The sequence below is a fragment of the Bombina bombina genome, chromosome 5 (genome assembly GCF_027579735.1).
Source record: "Bombina bombina isolate aBomBom1 chromosome 5, aBomBom1.pri, whole genome shotgun sequence".
NCBI classification, from domain to species: Eukaryota; Metazoa; Chordata; class Amphibia; order Anura; family Bombinatoridae; genus Bombina; species Bombina bombina.
The window spans coordinates 159607224-159625656 of NC_069503.1; positions in this window are offsets into that span (position 1 = coordinate 159607224).

Consider the following 18433-nt stretch of genomic DNA (forward strand, 5'->3'; position numbering starts at 1 on the left):
ACAAATTCAGCAGTGCTGTCCATGGGTACAAATGATAGAAGTACAATGTAGATACAATATTTTTAAGACACAGGACAAAATGTATCAAACAAATACAGGAGGAATTGAGGGCCCTATTCCCGTGGGAACTTACAATCTAGAAGAGTAGGAGGGTGAGAAACAGGAAGTAATGACTGCAAGGGTGAGAATGATGTTAGTACAGAGTTAGATGATGGCAATTATTAGTTAAGTGGAATTCAATTGGTGGGTGGTAGGCATCCCTGAACAAAAATGTATTTAGGAAGCATTTAAAGGAGTGCAAATTTGGGGAAAGTTGGACAGCGCGAGGAAGTGAGTTCCAGTGGGAAGAGGTGATAGTAGAGGATGCAAGGAGCAATTAATTGCTGGACCTTAGGGGGCGGGTTGGAATGTATTTGTTGATTAGTGAGGACAGGACAGGTGGGGGGCAGTGTTGGTAAGGACTTTGTAGATCAGGGTGAGGATTTTGAATTTAATTCTGCTGTGAATGGGGAGCCAGTAAAGAGATTCACAATGAAGTGCAGCAGATACAGAGCAGAAAGAAAGGTGGATTAGCCTAGAATAAACATTTAGGATGGATTGAAAGGGGGAGAGGTGGGAGAGAGAAAGGCCAGTTAGTAGCTTATTGCAGTAGTCAACTCCGGAAATTATCAGGGGGTGGATTAGTTGCTTAGTGGTGTCAGTGCACTGAAACTGACAAATTTTGGAGATATTGCTTAGGTTGTTGCAGGAGTACGAAGAGAGCAATTGGATGTGGGTAATAAATGACAGATTGGAATCGAGTGTAACTCTGAGGTAGCGGTCTTGGGTGATGGGGAGATAGTGATGCCGCTGACAGTGATAAGTCAGAAATTGGAATAGAGTTAGAGGTAGGGGGATTAGAAGGGGCTCAGTCTTGGACATGTTAATCTTTAGGCAGTGAGAGGCCACACGGGAAGAAATGCCAGATAAGCAGCAGCTGACATGAGAAAAAACAGAGGGAGAGAGAGCAGGTTTGAAGAGGTGATAATTGAAGCCGTAGCTGTAGTTTAGTCAGTGAAGAATTATAAATAGAGAGGAGTAGAGGACCCAGTACAAAGCCTTGAGGTACTCCACCCGACAGAGGCACTGAAGAGGAGGAGTCACCAGCAAATGGCACAGAAAAGGACCTGTTAGAAAGATAAGAGTGAATCCAAGAGAGGGCGGTGTCACAGAAACAAAGAGAGCTGAGAGTATGTAGGAGGAGGGGTTGGTCAACATTGTCCAAAACAGCTAAGAGGCCAAGTAATATAAATAAAGAGAAGTGGCCGTTACTTTTAGCAGAAAGAAGATTGTTAGTAACCTTGGTGAGGGCAGGCTCAGTTGAGTGTTGGGGATGGAACCCAGATTGCAGGGGTCAAGAAAGGAGTTGGAGGACAGAAAGTGGGTAAGGGGGTCATAAAGAAGTTTTTCCAGGAGTTTTCATGTTAGTAGAAGTGATATGGGGCTGTAGTTTGCAGTAGAATTAAGATCAAGAGAGGGTTTTTTGAGGATGGGAGTGACCTTTGAAAAAAGATAGAGTAGAAAGGGATAGGTTAAAGATGTAAGAGCTGGGGTATTAGATGTGAAGGGATAGGGTAGAGTGGGCAGCTAGTGAAGCATGAGGAAGAAAATAAGGAACCAACTTCTTTCTCAGTGGCTGGGGGGAATATTCAGAGAGTGGCAGATGGGGTGACCGGAGGTGGAGATGGAAGATTGCAGGCTTGTGTCTGCCAGGTTGAGCACTAAAGGCAGATGAAGGGGGATGGTGGAGGTGGGTAGAGGAAAGAGTTGAACGTAGAGAAGAAACATTTACGGTTTGAGGAGAGAGTAGATATAAGAGAAGAGAAATAGGTTTGCTTGGCTAAGTGAAGGGCAGACGTGTAGGAATAAAGAACAAACTTATAGTGGATGAAATCAAGTTCAGAGTAAGATTTCCTCCAGACACGCTTAGCAGTGTGGGAGCATATTTGCAAGTAGTACATTTTCTGAGAGTGCCAGGGCTGTAGCTGACGACGTGGGGTTTTGCATAGTTGGGGAGGAGCAAGAATGTCTAGGGCAGAGGAGAGAGTATTGTTATAGTGGGCTTTAGCAAGGTCAGGAAAGGCATATACATATATATTTATTTTTTGATTTGCTGCCCAGCGCTGCACGATTTGCCCCATGCGCTATGTGGTTTGCTGTGGCTCCTGGCATGAAAACAAGGCTCCCATTGGAGCCTATGGAAGCGATCTCTTGTGAGCGCTTGGCTTTCGGCAATGTGAAAGTGACTTGTAATACTATCACACATTTATGTGCAATAGTATTTCTGAGTGGAGCGCAAATATTTAACTTGCGTAATATTACGCTCCACTCGTAATCTGGCCCTCAGTGTGCAATATGCATACTTTTTAAAGATATGTTCTAGTGTAAAAATAAAAATGTTCTTATTTTAGCACATTCTATTATTTAATAAACTCCCTGTGTTGTGTTTAACCTCATACAAAGTATTTATTCACAAACGCTGCTATGCTGCACCAGATAAGGTCAGTAATAGGAGCATATGTATGTATGCCTCTCCAGATTGGCCCACCAAGTGTATTATCATTTGGAATGACATGGGGTGTGTTGGATGTACGAATTTGTTTATGTGTTTAACCTCTTCCCAAGTTAAATAGATGGAAATAAAATATTTGTTCTTTAAATTAATAAAATAAAGCATGTTTACACTAGAATGTGCCTATAAAACGGTACGGTGTTAGGAAAGATAAAGACATACACACAATGTGACATATAGACAAGTGATTAATCACACGGGGGAGGCAGGAGGAAGACAATGGAAGGTAAAGGCACGCAGTTAGACCCGTTGTTTATAGCATTATGATAACTGAACAGCCCGGTAACCCCACGCACTCTTCCGCAGTCTCTCGTTCACACTCACCGCGGCCAGATACTGAAAAGATGAACTTCTGTAACAAATCCTGGGAGCGCGCCTGAGGGGGACGCGTAACTGTGGCAACAGTTGCCATGGGAGCCGTGCGGACCAATGATCGTGCGCAAACGTCATCAATATGCGCTGCATAAAAGTCTGGTCATGGGCATGCTGATTTTATAAATTTAAAACAAAATTCTGATTCCAGCTTAACTGATTAAAAAGATACCTTTATTTCTTACATTAGGTGTTTAAACCTGCTACAGGTCCTTGATCACCGCCCCCCCAGTTGCACAAGTAGACTTTGATTTTGTTCTTACAGATAAATGGTAAGCAACAATCCATTGAATGATGATGCTGAAGTTGGCTCCTTATTCAGGCAGCTTCTTTTTTATTCATTCCTAGTTATATACAAAATAGACATTGTACTTACTATAACATGTTCTCTGTTCCATCATAACTTTTACTACAGTGCTATGTTTTTGATGTCCCTATTAATCAGTGAGTAATAGATTCCTTACATTCAACAGTGAGCACTAATAAAAGGGCATCAAAACCAAAATGTTTCTTTCATAATTCAGATAGTATGCAATTTCAAAACAAATATTAAAAACATACTTTCAAATTTACTAAAGTCTCATAATAGCTTTTGTTGAAGAGAATACTTAGGTAGGTAGCATGCATGTGTCTGTTGCGCCATATGGCTTTTAACAATGTTATACACTTTGAAGCACTAGATGGCCATAGTAGTGTTGCAGAATGTATAGCAGTGTTAAAAGTGGTCTTGAGAAACTGCTGCCATACAGTGTGCATGTACACTCTTGAGCCTGGCTACCTGCTTTTCAAAAAACGACACAGAGTAAATTTGATAATAGAAGTGAATTGGGTTTTTTTTTAATTGTGCATTTGTTTTAAAGAATCATGAAAAGAAAATGTTGGTTTTTTTATCCCTTTAAAGAGACATGTTACCCATATGTTAACTCACTTAAAGGGACACTGAACCATATTGTTTTCTTTCGTGATTCAGATGGAACATCCACTCTGTTGCAAATTTTTGTATCATCTGCAAAGAGACATACTTTCCCCTGTTTTGTTTAACATATTTATCTGCGATATCAGCAAAGGGCTACAGGGGAAAGTATGTCTCTTTGCAGATGATACAAAAATTTGCAACAGAGTGGATGTTCCAGGGGGGGTAGACAAAATGAGAAGTGATATACAACAATTGGAGGATTGGACAAACGACTGGGATCTAAAGTTTAACACAGCAAAGTGTAAAATAATGCATTTAGGGAAGAAAAATCCAAATGTTAATTACAGACTCAATGACACTTTACTGACTGTTACAGACGAGGAACAGGACTTGGGAATTATTATTTCAGATGATTTAAAACTTAGTAAACAATGTAGTAAGGCAGCGAGTAAGGCTAGCAGAATGCTTGGATGTATTGGTAGAGGTATTTGCAGCAGAAATAGTAAGGTTCTTATGCCACTTTATAGATCATTAGTTAGGCCTCATCTTGAGTATTGTGTGCAGTTCTGGAGGCCATATCTTCAGAAGGATATTAACAAACTTGAATCTGTGCAAAGGAGGGCTACCAAAATGGTACATGGTCTAAAAAATAAAACTTACCAGGATAGGCTCAATGACCTAAATATGTATAGCTTAGAGGAGAGAAGGGAAAGAGGTGATATGATAGCAACTTTCAAGTACATTAAAGGGTTTAGTAAAACTGAGGCTGTGGGTATTTTACATAAAATGGAAAATTCAAGAACAAGGGGTCATGAGCTCAAGCTAAAGGGTAGTAGATTCAGGAGTAATTTGAGGAAGCACTTCTTTACAGAAAGAGTGATTGATTTATGGAATAAACTTCCTCAAGAGGTAGTAGCAACAAACACTGTGGGGGACTTTAAAAATGCATGGGACAAGCATAGGGCTATCCTACGAACTAGATAAGTTTATACTGTTAGGTAAGGTGGGGCAGACTTGCTGGGCCTATGGCTCTTATCTGCCGTCAATATCTATGTTTCTATGTTTCTATGTTAACATGCAATTTTAAGCAACTTTCTAATTTACTCCTATTATCAGTTTTTCTTCGTTCTCTTGCTATCTTTATTTTAAAAAGAATGCATCTAAGCTTTTTTGGGTTCAGTACTCTGGACAGCACTTTTTAATTGGTGGATGAATTTATCCACCAATCAGCAAGAATAACCCAGGTTGTTCACCATAAATGGGCCGGCATCTAAACTTACATTCTTGCATTTCAAATAAAGCTACCAAGAGAATGAAGAAAATGTAATAATAGGAGTAAATTAGAAAGTCACTTAAAGGGACACTGGACCCAATTTTTTTCTTTCGTGATTCAGATAGAGCATGACATTTTAAGCAACTTTCTAATTTACTCCTATTATCACATTTTCTTCATTCTCTTGGTATCTTTATTTGAAATGCAAGAATGTAAGTTTAGATGCCGGCCCATTTTTGGTGAACAACCTTGGTTGTCCTTGCTGATTGGTGGATCAATTCATCCACCAATAAAAAAAATGCTGTCCAGAGTCTGAACCAAAAAAAGCTTAGATGCCTTATTTTTCAAATAAAGATAGTAAGAGAACGAAGAAAAATTGATAATAGCAGTAAATTAGAAAGTTGCTTAAAATTGCATGCTCTGTCTGAATCACAAAAGAAAAAAAAATAGGTTCAGTGTCCCTTTAAAATTTCATGCTCTATCTGAATCACAAAAGAAAAAAATTGGGTTCAGTGTCCCTTTAAAGCCAAAAAAATTCTTTAATTATTCAGATAGATAATACAATAAAACAACTTTCTACTTTACTTCTATTATTTAATTTGTTTTATTCTCTTGGTATCATTTGTTGAAGGAACAGCAATGCAGTAATGGTTTCTAACTGAACACATTGGTGAGCCAATCTCAATCGAGATATATATATATATATATATATATATATATATATTGTATATGCAGCCTCCAATCAACAGCTAGAACCTAGGTTCTCTGCTGCTCCTGAGCTTGCCTAGACAAACCTTTCAGCAAAGGATAGCAAGAAAAGGAAGCAAATTAAATAATATAAGTAAATTGGAAAGTTGTTTAAAATTGTATTCTCTATCTGATTTATGAAAGAAAAATTTTGGGTTTCATGTCCCTTTAAAAGTGATGGAGCATTGCTGTGAGAATCTGACTAGAACAGTGCATGAATAATATATTAAAATATATTAGTCAGTTATCTTTTAGTATGATTTGTTTCACGGCAGCCGATTAATTCATATGGTGCTTGGATTCTCAACCTTTTTGCTCTGGGGCATACGTGGGATATATGTAACTTTTATCAATCATGATTAATCTATTTATCATATTTGTGTGTGTGACACCCATAGGATATTATTAAAGAAATCCAGTAATCAGAAACAGGGTAATAGTCTAAAATATACAGTTATACAAAAAGTAGGATGAGAGTAGCAGATCGCAAAGGAGATTTAAATTATTGTTTAGTTAAATTGAAGTAATTTGGATATTCTAATAAAACACCAGTGTTCCCCAAGGATTGAATTTGGAAAATGAAAGGGATTATCATTGCAATGTGAAATGGGGTGGTATCACAATCAGAATTCATGGATAGTGGTGACGTATTTTGGTTATTTTATTAATATTATTATTTAATTATAAAGCGCCAACCAATTCCACAGTGCTGTTCATGGGTACGAAAGATAAAAGTACAAAAGATTATACAATGTTTTTAAGAGACAGGACAAAATGTATCAAACAAATACAGGATGAATTCAGGGCCCTATTCCCGTGGGAATTTACAATCTTAAAATTTGCCAGACAATGACCTTTGTATAATTACACAGTATTTATTGCCCTATACTGTATTGAAAATAAATTACCCAAAACAAGGTTTCATTGGTTATAAATTGCTTATTTGTTATATTTTTTAATTAAAATATTGAACACAATTAATTAAAATGACTCATGAACCATGAGGCAACCAAAATGTCCATTAAGTTGTAATGACGTTTTATTGACTTTGAGTCATCTATAGGATTTTTAAGTTCCAATGGGGTTGTAAAACAACTTTGAGGTAGATGGAGACAATGCAGTCTTTCTAGGGGAATAAGTATTTATTTATACAGATGTGTTAATAAAGATGATGTACAGTGTATGTATATAATTGTCAACACCACCTTAAGTGCATGGTTGTGGTAATTCAACATTAATTTCCTTCTATCCAGTAATATTGTTGTTTTCATCTTTAAGTGATGTTAAAGTCAGACCATACACTCTGTGAAATCTGTTAATAAATATTTATATTGGTATGATAGCGCTTTTACAAATGATCAATAGTATCTGCAAGTCTGTATATTGCCCCAGTTTATAATGCTGTCAGTCAAATACCATAGACTTCATTAGTTTTAATAACATTTTTATATTTTATCCAATCATATGCATATCCAGCTGGCAGGCATAAGTGATTGGGAGCACTGTTTTGCACATGCGTTTGTTGCCAATACATTTGGATCCACTCGGCCTCTTGGGCTTTCTCAGTGCGAGTCTTGATACAGTAGCGCATGAGCATTCACTTCAAAGGGAAGTCCCAATGACATCACCATAAACAGTGAATCGGAGATTAGGTGCTGATTCACTGCTCGCTTTGTTTCTTTGTTTCTCCTTCGCTTTCAACAAGTAAACAGTGGATCTCGTGATCCGCTGTTTACTTAGTTAACTAATTATTTAGAGAATAATTATTAGCTATTAGGAGCATGCAACAGTTTTTTGCATACCAAAAGCAATCACCCTAAACTTGTTTTTGGTGGAATTGCTAAGGGTCAATTTATGAGGGTGCGTCGCAATTGTACCCAGCAGGGTGTGTTTCTTGAAGAGAGCAGAGACTTGAATAAAAGACTCAGAGAGGGGTTATCCTAAAGGGATGGTAGACAAGGCCCAAACGGAGGTGAATAAAATGAACAGGAAAACTCTTCTAACTTGTACTAAAAACAGTAAGTTTGAACCTTCCCAGAGAAATAATAAACCAAAGTTCATTACTTTCTTCTCCAATCAGTATGATGAGATATGTAACATCATTGGGAAGAATCTCCCAATACTGATGGGGGATAGGAAATTGAGAGAGAGAATAGAAGGTGGCTGTATGTTTGTAGCTAAACGGGCTGTTTCGCTGGGTAATATACTCTCGCCTAGTTTGCTTAGAGAACCTTCACCACCTAGTTCATGGTTACGCCATGATGGGACCTATAGATGTGGTAGACGTTCTTGTACCTCATGTGACCACATCCAGACCGGCAGGTCCTTTGTGTCCCGGCACACAGGGGAAAGTTTTGACACCAAGGGATGTATAAACTGTAAGAGTATATACATTATTTATCTTATCGAGTGTTCCAAGTGTTCCAAATCCTATATAGGTAGAACGACAAGAGAGGTGGGAACTAGAGTAAGGGAACATCTATCCTATCAATATATACAAAAGTCCCTCACTGTAGCTCAAAGTTACGGTATATTTCCCAAGTCACTGGAAGTGTATTTATAGCCTTGTGCTGCACTCACCCGCTCCTGGTCTATTCTGTGGTTGGATCAAACTTGTGGCAGCGGATCGTTCACCACGGTACTGTCCGTCCTCAGAACAGCCTGGGTCCCCGCATCAATCACCTCGTCTCAACCACTTAGATTACCGACCTCTTCAGGGTGAGCGTTGTGCAGCACGTCTCCTCCACGCTGCCGGCTGAACACTTCCGGGTAATGACGTAAGCAGGGTAAATATCTCTCCTCCGGTCCAGGATACGCTGAGGCTTAGTGGGTGAAAAGATTAGGCACCAAATAGAACAAAATCCCACAAGCCTTCTAAGCGTATATACTTTTATTCAAAACGATGTTGGAGAAATAAAAAAAGGTAAAACAAAACATAGATCAATCCAGGACAAAAGATACACAAGTCCTACGCGTTTCGGCAGAACATTGCCTTAGTCATGGACACTAATATTCAGTGGAGAAATCACCCTTTAAATAAACCTGAGTGCACAGGTGTATTATACCTGGATTGGCCAATGGGAAATTTACAAAGTGACGTAATGGATAGGGGCAGGACTGACTGTTCGAACGGAATAAAAAGGATTGGCAACTCATAAACTTTAAATTAAATGTGTTATAGTTGATTTTAGGAGGGAATAATGTTTTGGGCTAGATAATGGCTATATTATGGACTAGTAGGTGGATTGCAGCAAATAATGTACAAGTATAAGAAAATAAAGTGAACAATAACCTAGTCACAAAAATATTAAATGGATAAGTCTTTTTCATGGCTCCACTGTGGACAGTCCTAATATTCCAAATTCAAGCTTAATCATTAAAACGCTCTTTCATAACTAGGAGCCTAGTGGGCATTTATCAAAGATTTCAAACAGAGGTTTGTAAACTGCATTCATACCAAAACCTAGCTAAAGTACATAAATATATTTAAACCTTAACATAATCCCAACTACTAAGATTCCCTGCTTATCCTCAAAAAACCTATTTTATGAGTGGGTATGGACTACCTCATCTATCCATATATAAATTTATATAGATAAAAAAAAAAATTCCCATAACTAAAAGTGAAGTGGAATATTACTCATATAAATTATTTATGGTGACGCCAAAAATTAATGATGTCACCATCAATATTAAATCCATTTGGTCTTCTGGTATTCAACTTGAAAATCCAGAAGGCCTCTTTGTAAAGTAATTTGGCTGCGCGATCTCCCCCTCTTATAGAGGGACGAATGTGATCTATAACCTGCCATTTAAATGTCATGACCACTTTGTCATGAAAAGAAATAAAATGTCTGGCCAGGTCTGAGCATTCAGAGCCATTCTCAATGTTATTTAGATGCTCCCTAATCCTGGTTCTTGCCTCCCTAGAGGTGCATCCTATGTATTGTTTCTTACATTGTGTGCAATCCACCATGTAAATAACATAGGTAGAGCGGCAGTTGGTATATGAGTTAAGGTCATAGACCCTTTGAGTCACTGCTGACTGAAAATTGTTTGTGGATCTTGTGTGGCCACAGGCTATACAATTGCCAAAATGACATCTGTAGTGCCCCTTAACTTCCAACCAACTGCTTCTGGGAAATGATGAATGGCGTATTAGACTGGGGGATAGGGTATTACCCAGTGTACATCCCCTTCTTGAAACAAAGTTGCAGCCCTCTGAAGTTATGTGTCTAAAGCTGTCTTCAGCCGCAAGAATTGGAAGGTGCTTTCTCACTATATTACATATGGCACTGAATTGTGCACTATATGTGGTCACAAAAAGTGGCTTTGAAGCATCAAATTTATTCTCTCTATCATGATGTGTACCATGATCAGTGAGTAATTGATTTCTATCCAAACGAGCGACCTCCAGAAGTGCTCTGCTTACTGTTTTTTTGTGATAGCCTCTATCCAATAAATTCTTCATCATGGTCTGGCTCTCTCTCTCAAAATCTTCAATATCCGTACAGTTACGCTTAATGCGAATAAACTGGCCCTTAGCTACCCCAAAACCCATATGTCTTGGGTGATTGCTTTTTCCATGTAGGATAGCATTGGTAGCAATTGGCTTGCGGTATAGGGTGGTTTTAATAACACCTGCATCCTTATCCCCTATCAAAAGGAGATCCAGGTAAGGTATGCTGATGTTATCACTTGCATATGTGAATTGAAGGTTTACATTATTAGTGTTAAGGTAATCCACAAAATGTACTAGTTTATCATGATCCCCTGTCCAAATGAACAGGAGGTCATCGATATATCTTTTGTACATAATGATGTCAGACTTAAATGGGTTTCTATCTGCAAAGACGTGGCACAGCTCCCACCAACCCATAAAGAGGTTGGCGTATGCGGGGGCAAACTTGGCCCCCATCGCTGTGCCACGCCTTTGCAGATAGTATTTGCCATTAAACAAGAAAAAATTATGGCTTAATAAGAACTCAATCGTTTGTAACAAAAACAACTTGAGACCTTCACCATAATTGCTGAAATTATCCAGCATGTATGACACGGCTTCGAGACCACTGGCATGGGGAATTGCTGAATACAGCCCCACAACATCCACTGTTAGCCAGTGTGATCTCTCGTCCCATTTCCCTTGTTGTAAACAATTTAGTAAGTGCTTGGTGTATTTGATGTATGTAGGCAGTTTGAACACAATGGGTTGTAATAATGATTCCACCCATGTGGATATGTTTTCAAAAATTGAACCTATTCCTGCCACAATTGACCTTCCCTTCACCTCCTCCAAGGATTTATGTACCTTGGGGAGGTGATGGAAAATTGGAATGATAGGATTTGAGACAAATAAAAAATCCGCTGTGTTCTGGTCCAAAATGCCATTTTCTATACCATCATCAATTAATGACACCAATTCTCTCCTAAATTCATCAGTGGGATTACTCCTCAAAACTTGATACACCTCTATATCCCCCAACTGTCTGTTTGCCTCTGTTAAATAGGCCATCTTATCTTGGACCACAACACACCCGCCCTTATCCGCCTGTTTAATGATAATATCATCTCTGCTCCTGAGAGACTCAAGTGCTAAAGCCTGAGCATTTGTAAGATTAGGGCGGGGGTGTTTGCAGTCAGAAGAGAGTTTGATGAGATCCTCCTCCACCCTGTGGTGGAAGGCTTCTAAGAATGGGCCTCTCTCCCTCGTGGGGTAAAATATAGACTTGGGTTTAAAACCCCCATGCGTGATCTTAAAGAGAGATTCATCAACAATTGCTTCTTGGCCTAAGGTATGAAGTTGTAAAAAATCACAAATTTCACCAAAATCAACCATGTCATAAATTTTAGGGAGATCTTGAATTAAATTCTGGACACTTATGTCGGGAACATCCCCTATTTGCTCTTTATTCCAAAAATATTTTTTCAAAGTTAAATCACGTACCAATTTATTTAAATCCACTATTGTGTCGAATAGGTTAAACTTGTTAGTAGGAATAAAACCTAAACCCAAACCCAAAACTTCACATTCTGGTTCAGTGAGAGGGGTACTAGAAAGGTTAACTATATTTAGATTACATACTTGTTCCTGCCCCCTCTTCTGTTTCTTCCTCCCCCTCTGCCTCTTTGTCCTCTTCCTCCTCGTCCTCCCCCCTCTCCTGCGACTGGGTCCCTGTGAAAAACCTGCTGATCATTCCTTATTATTGAAGGGGCTAATTCTGGGGTCATAGCACTTACTTCTCCTTCATTCTCACTAAGAAACACTTGTTTTCTTTGCTCTGAGAGGGATGATAAATTAATGTCATTCCTCTTTGATGCATTCCTGGTTAACATAGTATCATAACGACTACTGCTATCAGATTTTGATCTAACTGCCTGATCAAATATCACAGTGGGGGGTATAGATGGTAAAGGGGGGACAGCCTGTTGTAAAGGTGTTTGTTCAATAGGCAAAGGGGTGGAAAAGGATACATGCTTGTCTAACTGTCTGGATGCATTCCTGCCTCTTGATCTTGATCTAGATCTGGACCTATTATTGGTGGTATTATTACGTATATGCCACGTATAGACCCTGTTATGGACATGATCTTCACTGTCCCTCATAAATTTCTTAAGTTTAAAATTGTCATAATTGAATAATGTTTTGGGCTAAATAATGGCTATATATATATCAGGTGAAAGGCCATGCTCAGCATTGTCTAGACGTTTTCTGGATATACATGACCAAGATGTGACAAGTTTCAAGTGGCAGGCGATCGAACAGATCCCTAAAACTCCTAGAGGAGGAGACAGACTGTCCACATTGTGCAGACAAGAGATCTACTGGATATTTAAACTGAATTGTTTGGTACCCGTAGGTTTCAATTCTGAGCAAGATATTATTAATTATTGGCATAGGTAAATCATCTTTGTAATATTGAGCCAGTTGGATTTGTACCCTCTATTGCCTAAAGATGTTCTCTAGATATCCTCTGTCCTGTTTATATATTTGCGTTCCTGAGCAATGAAATCAAATAGCTACAATGATAGGGCATTATGCTGAGGGAGATAGTTTAGGTCCATTTATTTATGGGTATCAATATATAGTTTTATGTTATTCTAGAATACAGGTTCACATAGGCTATATTTCTTTAAAATGCCCCTAGTAAACTGGGTTTATCCCCTCCTCATCCCTGTCACACTATATTTATTTCAAGGCTGTTTGCCGTTTTGCTATATAGTTGAGATCATCTATAGGTTACTCATTAATATAGGTGCTATAGGATTTTTTACAATATTCATTGTTTATTTCTATTTAGAATTAATGCTCTTAGATGATTAAGTAAGTACAATATATGGTGCACTGTTATTTTCTATTAGTGGTTCCACTTTTTCATGCTTGTATCAATATATAGCTTCATGTGACTCTAGAGCATAGGCTCATATAGACTATATTTTCTAAATACCATCTTGCCACATGGGTTCATTCTCTCTTTTCATGACATTTATTGTCTATTTCTATTGTGAATCAATGATCTTAGGTGACCCATCAATTACTATATACTGTGTATTGTTATTTTGTATTTGATGTTTCACTACTTCATGTTTGCACTTTATAATATCCACCTTAGTCTAGTTTAAATTATTAATCTTCTAAAATTGACATTGTCCCCTTTAAATCTGTTGTCAATTACGTAGTCAATGTTCTTATCCAATCACTATGTTTCTACCCTTTTAAAAGTAAGTGAACATGTGTATTAATTTGTGTCTATGATTACGGTCTTTGTGACCAAAACCGGTCAGACTTTCTGCTGGCTACTTTTTGAGACTCCCTCCTTGATGTCTCCATTACATTTTTATTACGTTTAATAAAGGTGATTTAATTTTCTAAGGCTACACTGGACTACCTTCTTTTTTGAAGTTGTAATGACATTTTATTGACTTTGAGGCATATATAGGATTTTTAGGTTCCAATGGGGTTGTAAAACAACTTTGAGGTAGATGGAGACAACGCAGTCTTTCTAGGGGAATAAGTATTTATGTATTTATTTATACAGATGTGTTAATAAAGATAATGTACAGTGTATGTATATAACTGTCAACACCACCTTAAGTGCATGGTTGTGGTAATTCAAAATCAATTTCCTTCTATCCAGTAATATTGTTGTTTTCATCTTTAAGTGATGTTAAAGTCAGACCATACACTCTGTGAAATCTGTTAATAAATATTTATATTGGTATGATAGCGCTTTTACAAATGATCAATAGTACCTGCAAGTCTGTATATTGCCCCAGTTTATAATGCTGTCAGTCAAATACCATAGACTTCATTAGTTTTAATAACATTTTTATATTTTATCCAATCATATGCATATCCAGCTGGCAGGCATAAGTGATTGGGAGCATTGTTTTGCACATGCGTTTGTTGCCAATACATTTGGATCCACTCGGCCTCTTGGGCTTTCTCAGTGCGAGTCTTGATACAGTAGCGCATGAGCATTTACTTCAAAGGAGAGTCCCAATGACGTCACCATAAACAGTGAATTGGAGATTAGGTGCTGATTCACTGCTCGCTTTGTTTCTCTTTCGCTTTCAACAAGTAAACAGTGGATCTCGTGATCCGCTGTTTACTTAGTTAACTAATTATTTAGAGAATAATTATTAGCTATTAGGAGCATGCAACAGAGAGAATAATGACGTATATAGAGGGTGGGACCGCTCTATGCATCAGTAGGATGAAGGACTAGGAGCAGCATAAGGGGACGGAGGGAAGATTTTAAAACAATGGATCAGTCAGTGTATTTTGTATATAATGTTTATGAAAATTGCTTATTATTTTAAGAAATATATATAGCGGTTGTGCTTGTTAAATTATGCTAAATACTAAAAACCTATGCAAGTTAAATATTGTTTACCATCACTTTAAATAATGTTGGAAGGGTAAAGGGGTAATTCAGCTATGACTATCCACTAGCTGAAACGTGTCAGCTTGCTCGGTGATGCTGAGGTACTACACCTTTACATGGCATTTGCTGTCAAGAAAATCTTTTAAACTGGTTAATAAAATTATTGGTATTTGTGGAATACGTTATCCAAAATTGAGGAACCATGCCTGACTTTTAGGGCACCAGTGGCGCACAGGCGCCTAGTAAAATCAAGGCCTGAACCAGAAAATATCACTCAAACATCTCTATGTAAAAAATGAAGATATTTTACTTCAAAATGTCTTTAGCTCGCTAGAGTAAGTGATGTGTAAGCGGTTATCCTTGAGTCCAACCTGGAGAAAAGCGATATATAAGTTGCTGTTATTATTATTATCCTTTAGCTACTTTTTTTTTTACTGCTGTCTGCATTGTAAAATGAAAACCAATCAGCAACATTAGTGCTGGGTTTCACACTTTGCTTTACAGTGATTCAACAACCAATGATCTTCATAGTGAATGAAGTACTTTCATAGTAAAAGAAGTAAATAAGTAAATTTAGACATGTATGTGCATTGTTTAACCAGAGCAACATAGGGATTGGTGCCATAACCTTTTCAGGCCCATTTATCAAGCTCCGTACGGAGCTTGAAGGGCCGTGTTTCTGGCGAGTCTTCAGACTCGCCAGAAACACAACTTATGAAGCAGCGGTCTAAAGACCGCTGCTCCATAACCCTGTCCGCCTGCTCTGAACAGGCGGACAGGAATCGCCGGACATCAACCCGATCGAATACGATCGGGTTGATTGACAGCTCCCTGCTGGCGGCCGATTGGCCGCGAGTCAGCAGGGGGCGGCGTTGCACCAGCAGCTCTTGTGAGCTGCTGGTGCAATGTTAAATGCGGAGAGCGTATTGCTCTCCGCATTTAGCGAGGTCTTGCGGACCTGATCCGCAGTGTCGGATCAGGTCCGCAAGCCCTTTGATAAATGGGCCTGTTTGACTGAGTTAGCAATAGCAAACACAGTTGTTTATTTCTTGTTTATTTATTCTTGCTCCCTTCCACTCCCCCTCTTTCCATAGTCCACCCCTTATCCTGTTATGTTCTAACAACCACCCTTCTCCTCCCCATAGCCCCCCCCCCCCCATCTCTCCTTATTGGTTTAATAAAAAAAATAAAACAAGCTCGGGAAGGGATCGCTATGCATTACTTGTGTAATTCCCTCACCTTCACTAGTTGAAAGTCTGACTATGTAAAAGCATTAATGTATTTTGGTTACTGCAGTGATTTGTAATGTCCCTCTCTGACCGAGTTTGTGAAAATAAAGTTATTAAAAAAAAAAAAAAGAAGTAAATAAAGTGACTGTTTCTGCATATGCCAGATGCACATTTCCTTGCAAGTCACAGGGCAAGCACGCTTAAAGGGACATTTGTTTTCCCTTAAATGCATTCCCAAGAACTTGTTGGACCAGCTACAGAGTATAAACAATATATATATCTTTCTATATACACAAAATCCTCCACACAGTGAGACCAATACTTAGAGAGAACAATGAAAATGAATAAATTAGCACCTCTCTGTTCTACCCCTCCACTGGGAGATTGATATCTTCTAAAACGTATTGTTTAAAGTGGTTTTTCTACATTTTCAGTATAGGAGGGAAACCATAGGAAAAAACAGCTGAGGACATTTTGAAGTAAAATATATTTTTCACATATAAATTTGCATTTGATATTTTCTAGTCAGATTTTTACAGATCTGATGGGTCACTTCGAAGTTATTCAGCATTTGGGTAAAATGTCCCTTTAAAGTAAAACAACACTTATTGACTATGCCCTAACCACCCTCCATCATTATTATTCCAATAACTTGCCCAGTTCTGTCACATCATGACCAGCACATCCTTATTTTACCTCCATTTTGCAGCAGCTCCGCCCACAGCCTCTCGGTCCTGGATACATTCCAGAACATATTGGGAGGTGTGAAGTTGTACAGTGGCGATAGGTGCTTTAGTAGATCCACCTCTTTATCACCAAATACTCCCTGGTACCTAGTGATCATCTTTTTAACAGTGATCACCTGCACCCCAGGGATCGTGCAACTACTTGTTTGCAAGAACAAAACATTTATTTAGTATTTAGATCTTTAGCATTACAGTACTCAAAAATGACAACTATTACTATTCAGCTGCCGATTTGGTTAATTCCGAGAGCGAGCGCTGAAAAAGCGATTTGAGTCCCACTGGGAGAAAGGCGCTATATAAATACTAGTTATTATTATTATTATAATATATAGTATACATAAATATTTTAAATTATTTTAATTTCCATTTAAATAACCAAATAAATTATTATATAATTTCAATTCTTAGCTGAATTATTTACAAAATAGTAAGGTCTGCAATTACATTCTTATATCCTTTTTTGTTTAAATGCATTTCGGCATCCTGAAAACTGATATTGTTTGTTTCCTGATTCTTTGGTACTATAGTTGACCAGAAGAGGGCAGTAGATAACCACAACCTGAAGGTTAGTTTTCTGTTTTATTTTTTAGATTCTGGTTATCCAAATTAGTCTCAAAACGTTATAGTGAGTAAAGAGGCGAGGGGGACCAGGTTTTACCATAAATAAACTGATACTAAGAAAACTGATGTATAACACTGTTAGCAAGGTTTCCTAGAGAAAAGTTCATGTATAAATATCGTCATTTATTTGTAGACAACAGATTCAGCAGCACTATAAACACAGGTATAATATGCAAAGGCAGCAGTTGTAAGAAGCAAATGAGTAGAGTCCCCTGTCACAAGTATGAGGGAGATCTACAGGACAGCTGGGATTCAATGTGATGACAAAAGGAGAGGAACAGAGGAAAGAAAAGGTTTGCCTACCTTGTATGCATCCCAGAACAGTATAGTCTTTAAAGGGATACTAAACCCAATTTTTTTCTTTCATGATTCAGATAACGTTTCTTCATTCTCTTGCTATCTTTATTTAAAAAGCAGGAATGTAAAGCTTAGGAGCCGGCCCATTTTAGGTTACATTATTTGTAGCTTTGTTATATAATGTTGCAAATCACTGCAGCCATAGAGTACTAAAGACACGTGCACACTCCTGAGCTCTTATGAGCCTACCTAGTTTTACTCTTCAATAAAAGATACCAAGAAAACAAAGCAAATTGGATAACAGAAGTAAATGTTAAAGCTGTTTAAAATTGCATGCTCTGTAGAAATCATGAAAGTTTCATTTGGACTTTACTGTCCCTTTAATGTAATAATGAAGTTGTAGGGACAAATAGAATGTTCAGGGCAGGAAAAGGAGGAGAGCAGAGCTTTGAGAAATGTTGCAGGTCTAATGACTTACTGAAGGCTGCAGCAAGGGGAAGTAAAATACCTACATGACCTTTTTGTCTGTTTCCAGGCCTAGGAGTTTGGAGAACCTCATGTGATAATGCAGCAGGGGAGGCTGTGTTGAGAGAGTCAGGTTTCTGTGAGAGCAGTAGGTGATGAAGAGGACGTGGATAGTAGTGAGCTTGTTACAAACAGAACAAGAACAAATGCACAGTGCACAAATGAGTGGGGGGGGGGGTTGACTTTAGAGACAAAAGGAATTGAAGTGAGG